Source organism: Cavia porcellus, unplaced genomic scaffold, assembly GCF_034190915.1.
Source record: "Cavia porcellus strain 051 isolate PalLab524CR breed Dunkin Hartley unplaced genomic scaffold, mCavPor4.1 scaffold_9, whole genome shotgun sequence".
Lineage (NCBI taxonomy): Eukaryota > Metazoa > Chordata > Mammalia > Rodentia > Caviidae > Cavia > Cavia porcellus.
In genome coordinates, this window is record NW_026947492.1 from 24268302 (window position 1) to 24275871 (window position 7570).

Consider the following 7570-nt stretch of genomic DNA (forward strand, 5'->3'; position numbering starts at 1 on the left):
CCTCACCTGTCTCACCATGTGCCAGAATACGATCCAGATGCATTAAAGATTTTTTTTTTATTTAAGGAGAAAAAAAAAAGCAGAGAAAGGGTACAAGTTATACAGATTTACAGAAAAAAATAAACAGTAGGAAATCACTAGTTAATGGATTACATATTGTCATCTTAGAAATAATTGTTCAAGTCACAAAATTAAAGCTTGTAAAGTGGACATTCCAACAATGATACTGCAAATAGTTCTGTTCATGCATTAAAGATTTATATGTAAAAGTCAAGCCATAAAAGTACTAGAAGAAAACTCAGAGCACTTTTGTAATTTTGAAATGGGGAAGGTCTTCCTAACCGTTATTCAAAACTCTGAGCTCATAAACAGTATGATGGATAAATGCAATCTCATCAACATCAAAGCTTTTACATGATGAAAACATCTGAAAGACGTCAAAAGGCAAACAACAAACTAGGGGAGAAAGGCAGTGGGTGTTGGAGCTGGTCTACATTGGTTTCTATGAGCAGATTGTTACATTTCTAGGACATTGGAAGTTGTTTGTCAAATAGTCATTAATAAATATTAAAATTCAGAATTTAATTATATAAATTGTTTATAAACATGCTAAACACTCAAACTCATCACTTCTTGATTAGTTTACTATCTTCTAGGGGCTCTTGGTTATTTATATGTATTTGTATTATATAATGTAATTATGTATCACTGCACATTTCTTTGCAATTTCGCATTTAGTGATGTCATTTTAATGGGCTGAAATAAGCTTCGGTGTGGCTCTTTACACCATGGAAAGTTCTGTAAAGCTTGGTTTTTTTCCTCAAAGAAGTATTGTTAAACAGTTACTAATACAGCACTGGAAAAAAGTGTTTGGTACTTACATTGCAAAAAGTAGGTAAATTCTTTCTTTCTTTTTTTTTTTTTTAATTTTATTTAAGGAGAAAAGAAAAAAAAAGCAGGGAAAGGGTACAAGTTATACAGATTTACAGAAAAAAAATGAACAGTAGGAAATCACTAGTTAATGGATTACATATTGTCATCTTAGAAATAATTGTTCAAGTCACAAAATTAAAGCTTGTAAAGTGGACATTCCATCAATGATACTGCAAACAGTTCTGTTCATTGATCCAATAAAACTCTGTGATATCATTTTCTATCTTATACACTTAAATATACATGCAGTTATATAGTTTAGAGTACTTTCTTTTCCTCTCTTTTGTACCATGACTATTACACATTTTGGGTTTCATTGCTCCCACGGTTCTTATTACTTTTTTGGAAGAGAGTAAAACCAAATGTGACATAACAGAACAGAATCGGTCAAGTCAAAAGGATGGACATAATAGATAATGTAAAAACATAATACAGGTGATCAACAATGGTTACCATAATGTCTCCCGCTATCTCTAATAGAATTGCCTATATCATTAGTTATAATACAATTGAACAAAACAGTAAAGAATAAAACCGACAAAACCAAAACATTGGAGACATTGTAGGTCTTCAAAAGTAGCTAAAAGTCAACAAGAATGGGCATCATAATGAATCTCATTATCTTCACAGCTGATGCCTAAACTTTCGAACCTGATACTATCCAGCAAAACAGAATAGGGGAACATCAGTTAAAAACCAGATGGTGAGAGTAATACAGGGCTTTAAATCAAGGTAATGAAAAGTCAAAATGGGTTACTATAATATATCCTGCTATTTTTTTCCTTTAATTAAAAGGATAAAGATAAAAAAGTAAATAATGGAGTGGAGATTGAGATAAAAGAGGGCATAACAACGAAACAGCGCAGATCAAAACATAACCATTTAAGCAGAATAGTGTTTCACCACCAGATAATCCTAATCTAAAAGTAGTTACCATATTGTTTCTTTCTTTGAAATCCTTGAGTACAACTTCGTATACTGTAGCATTAAGTATATCAAAACAATGTAAAACCATTCAAGAGAATGACAGCATTACAGAGTATTTAGAATCGACTAACAGAAAATGAACAATGGTTTCTGTATAATCTCCTTGTCTTTAAAAGGTTTTTGCTTATACTATCGTACATAATAAAATCCAATAAGATACAGCCTATTTAGACCATTGGAGACAGAAGGACAAAAGCTAGATGAGACTTCAAAACAAGATGATACTAAATCAGTATTACCTATTAAGATGTCATTTTCTCCAAAATAGCTGTTCCTATCATCCAATCTTCTCTGCCTCATTTCTGTTAAGCTCTTTTTCTGTCAGTAGCTGTCAGTTTGTCTTCTTCATTTTGTTCTCTGCTCCATTTGTTGTGGCCTCCCCGCCACTATTTCTGGGTTCTTTGTATTTTTCTTTTTTTAGAATATCCTGCAATACTTTCTGTAGAGTTGAATTGGTGGTTGCAAATTCCCCCAGTTCCTCTTTATCCTGGAAGCACCTTGTTTTTCCATCAATTTCCAGGGACAGTTGTGCAGGATATCTCAATCTTGGCTGGAGATTATTATCTTTCAATGCTTGAATTATTTCCCCCCACGCTCTTCGTGATTTGATGGTTTGTGCAGAGAAATCTGCTGTAATTCTGATGGGTGTTCCCTTGTAAGTGGTCTGTTTCTTGTCTCTGACAGCTTTTAATATTCTGTTCTTGTATTGAATTTCTGGAATTTTTATTATTATATGCCTGGGTGTTGCTCTGTTTGGGTTGTAGGTAGCTGGGGTCCTGTATGCCTCATACATCTGAGTATCTTTACCTTTTGCTAAATTAGGAAAATTCTCCTGGATTATTTCTGTGAGTAGCTTTTGTAGTTCACTTGTTTGCATCCCTACTTCTTCTTTTATGTTCTTAATCCTTAAGTTATGGATCCTCTTATCATCTTCTTGTCTTTGTATTATTGCTGTTTGTTTCTTTGTTATTTTTAAGAAGTTTTTCATTTCATTCTCCCATATTACAAGTCTGCCCTCCAGTTCAGATAGTCTGTCCTTAGTTTCTTTCAAGCTGTTATGCCAGTCTTCGATAGACTTCTTAGTATCTTGGTAGTCCCTTTGAACCTGCTTCACGTATTCTATGCTTTCTCTGTTTTCTCCATCAAACAATTCTCCCCTTTTTTTCTGTTCTTCCATTCCATCACCTGTTTTTTCTTGGGTGGTGCTTAGCATTTCTCTAACTATTCTGCATACTTCTAGCTTCAGGTCGTTGATAACTTCATTCCTGAATTGGTCTATGAGGCTCTCTATATGGTGCCTTATGTGTATTGGTGCGGTGTCTGCTATTGCCTGTTTCTCAGAATTGGGGGCCGAGGAGACTTTCTTGTTGCTGCCTCTTCCCATGCTGCCTCTTCTTCTCTGTTCCTTATATATGCAAGCTTATATAAGAGGCCCAGCTTCTCTCCCAGTCAGCCACAGCCTGATCGAATTGCGCCAGTTAGGTGTTCCTGCTCACCGCTGCGCACCAGGGAGTTACGGACCAGGCAGCCTACGCGTCTCCCCTCCCGGCCACTGTCAGGCTCTGGGATCTGGGTTGGGACAGTCTACCAGGTCCGCCGGCAGCGTCACGCAGGCCAGGCACTTTTCACCAATCCCGCCCGAGAGGGGGATGTGTGGCTGGAGTCGCCACCGCACCCTGCTCCCGCAGGACTGCTCGGGCCCAGAAAGTCCTCTGCTGGAGTCAAACTGTGGTAGAGTGTCAGTTTCTCTCACTCACCTCACCATAAGTCGTCAGTGCACACCTCCCTGCCGTTCGCAGATTGCCGTTCTCAGAGCTTCTGCACGTCTCTCCCCTTGCCGAGCCGCTGTAGAGGCAGCCAGCCGCCGCGCGGCGGGAAACCCAAATCGCGGCTTACAATGGCGCGGGGTCCAGCTCCACACCGAGTCTTTTCTGTTCCTGTTTTAGCACCAGGACTGCATTCCAAGTTGGCTTCTCTCAGCCCAGTTCGTTCCTGAGTCAGCAGAGCATATCTCCACCTGCTTATGTCTCCTTAGTCCGCACCATTCCTGGCTTCTGAGCCGAGTCTTTCAGAGAGCCTCCGGTAGTTGCTTTTATCTGTCCGCCATGTTCTCCCGGAAGAGTCAAATGGCAACTTAATTGTGTGTACTGAGCAATTGGCTAGATCTTACATCTTTGACATCCTCCATAATATATTAAAAGATCACTGTGTGTCTTTCCGGTCTGTAAGAGTCCTTCCATGAGGCCTGTAGGCCGTAGAAGTCTCAGTAAGCAGTCTAGCTGGGACAGAAATTCTCAGCACTACGTTGTGGTCAGGGCAGCCATGACCGTAAATTCTTTCTATGGAGTACGTTCCTATAAACCAATTATCAAAAAGTCTGTCATACCAACAGAAACAAAAAAAGGTATGAATAGTCCATTTGCAGAAACAAAGATGCTTCACCGCATGAAAGGAATGCAAAATAAAACCACGCTGAGATTTTAAGAATTTATTATTAGCAAAGATACAAGTTTGCTAAAAACTGTTGGCAAGAGAAAAGCATTTCTCTATATTAGTGGTGAGGATATAGATTTATTGAATCCTGTTGGAAGGCAATTTGGAGATATATAACGAATGCATAGGCTCTGACACAGAAATTCCATTTGAGGGACTTTTTTTCCTTTTCCTTTTGGGCCAGGGTCTTGATATGCATTTCTGGGTGCCTTGAACTCCTGGTGATCCTTCTACCTCAGCCTCCTGAGTCCTGGGATCACAGGCATCACCCCGTCTAGCTGAGAATTTATACTGTTATGTGGTATGTGTCATTTTTGTTTTTAAGAGAAAGAATTAGAAAGAACACCAACATTTATCCTTCTGATTTAACAAATGACAGAACATCTATATACTGGAACTGACTGGAATATACTGGAATTGTCAAGATAATGGAGATACTTTCTGAATATAGAAGGATCCCCAGGTTACATTAGTAAGTGAAAGAAGCTATGTTCATATTCAGATGTGCGGTATATTATCTTTTGCACGAATAATATCTTGGAGGTTAAAGAACTAATAAAAAATGACTAGGGAGACGTTGCTGTGCAGCCTGTGGGAATGAGGTAGGTCGGCACTAGGCTAAGACCAAGATTTTGTGCCACCATTTACACGAAAATGTTCAACTATGCCAACATACTGCCTTCTTATAAAATTAAATGAAAAAAGAAAACTTTAGTGAACACTGACTCTTCAGCCCACCAGATGTTTAATAATTAGCCATTAGGCATCTCCCACGGGCCAGGTACTGTTTTAGGAACTATGCCCCAAAAGTAGTCAGCAGGTCATGCAATGCATGATGAAAGCCAGAGTTTATGTCTTCAGTCACATCAACCGCCTTCCTGGTGCCGCATCTTCTATGACGCAGAGCAGCAGTTTTGCTCACCCAGTCTTCTGTCCGTGACTTCAGGTGGTAACTACAGCCTCCATGCCCATTCAGGTCCAGGGGCAACTTTGTGTTTGTTTTCTCCGCACATGTGCTCTGCTTACGTTTTCACAGCTTATCTGTCCTCCCTGAGTGTTTGATCTGGTTGGTAGAAGGTGATGTTAAAAGGCCAGGACTTTAGTTTTATGAACCATCAGCTTCATTTGGAACAGGAATAAAGCTCAAATGCCTAGGGGTTTACCCAGCTGTTTGAACCAGAGGCATGGCCAATGTCTGCTATGTCTGTGGTCCCTGGAGGTCTGAGCAAAAGACTGCGGATGATTTGCTCCAACCAAACAAGCCTGTGTTACCAGCCAGGACATCAGCAGGATGCAGCTTCTAGGCAGTTTGGCAAGAGTGCTTCTCTCACACATAGTGGTCAGTTTAGGTGTGCATGTGAGGGTGCATAGGCTTTCATTCTTCTTGAGGGCAGCAGAAACAGTGTTTGCTGGAAACCTACAAGTATCATCCTGCATACAGACCAACCTCACTCCTTTGTGTCTTTCATGGTTGTGTTCAAATATCATCATTCCATGAAGCTTTTCTCTGACCATCACTAGAATGTAAAGTCACTGGAGATTTGGGGTCTATTTTTTCTACTCTTGTTCTCTCTTTATTCCAGTTGCTGCTGCATTTTTTCCATTATTTGTAATTGTTTACTAGATGCTTCTTACTAGGAGCATTTATGCTAGATGCTGTTACTAGGAGCTCCTTAGAGGGAAATATTGTGCATATTTCCTCCCTGACTCCAGCACCTAGCACCTTGCCTGACAATTAAAAGACTCTTAGTAAGTGTTGTGGAGATGTCAGTAGAAACATGTCCTGTGAAATAAGAAACCAAATCTTTGATAAGGGAGCATTGGAGTCCAAAAGAGCACTTTATTTTTAGTTGAGTGCGCTGGTGGGCTGCCGGGTGTTTTTGGTAAACTGGAAGGTTTCCGCTTTTCTGTTAGCCTGCACTCGGCACGCACACAAGGCAGCTGGCTCAGGATGGTGGATGGTGACAGTTCCCAGATCCCTGCCAGCCGTTTATCCTCTCCCATTGATCTGACCCAGTCTCCCACACCTTCCAATCCAATAGTAATTTAATCTCCTCCCTTAGGTTTCTCTGATCGCCCGCCCCGTGTTCTCTTCTTCTCTGTCCCTCTTCTGTCTGAGCTGCTCAGACTTCTGCAGCTATGCGGCACTAAAGCAAAAGTGAGTTCATCCACAGAGCATGTACTTGGGCAGCCAAGTCTTCCAGGTTTTAATAAAATGACCCAATCCATTTGGTATTCACTGGGCAGTCACACGGGGACATGTCCATTCTGGGATGTCCCTCATTAGGACCAGATGCTGCCTCAGCCAGATTTGCCTAACGGCCTTAACTGGACTTCCAGTAGGAGGCATGGGAGATCAATTTCCACCTCCCTACTTCCTCCAGCCTCTCATTCTCTGAACTCTGGCTTTAATAATGAATTCCAACAGGAATTCCCATTCCCAATTCCATATGAATTCTTCCCAAATTGGAATACTTACCTGGTCTATAGCTGCAAATTTAAAAGACTCAAAATATTGGTCAATGGACTATTTTATTTCTGGGGATAAAGAACTGATCCTGGCTAATGAGTCATACTCCAACACACAATTCCTTCTGCTTGTGATACATAGTGCTCTGACTTTGAAAGAGATGGTTGTGTCACACTTGCCCATTAATTGAAAATAATCATCTTGGCCCTGTAATGGTGCACACCAGCCCAGTCTGTCATATTCATGCCCAAAGCCTCTACTTGCTGTGCTGCTCTTTAGTGGAAACCTTTCTCAGAGTTTAGGGAACAAAAGCAGAGAGCTGTCTAAAGTTCGGTTCCTTCCCACTCACAGAGAAAAAGTTCAGATGAATTTAGAAACAGATTTAGCTGGAAAATATTTGAGTTTCTTTCCCTCAGAGAGTGATAATGCCTTAGCAATTTTCATTACCCGTCAACCAAATGTTCGGCCATGAGATTGCTTCTTCCTAATAAAGTTAGGAAATGTATTGGACGAGAAAGGCTTTGAGTGACTTTACAGTAATCTAGAGACTAAAGCAGGAGAAATGCTGTAAAAATTATTGTCATGATCTACTTGAGTGTGAATAACAGAAAATTTGACAAGTTGTCTAAAGAAAAAATTTTTATTGGCTCATGTAACTGAAAAGTCCTGGGATAGAATTGCTTCAGA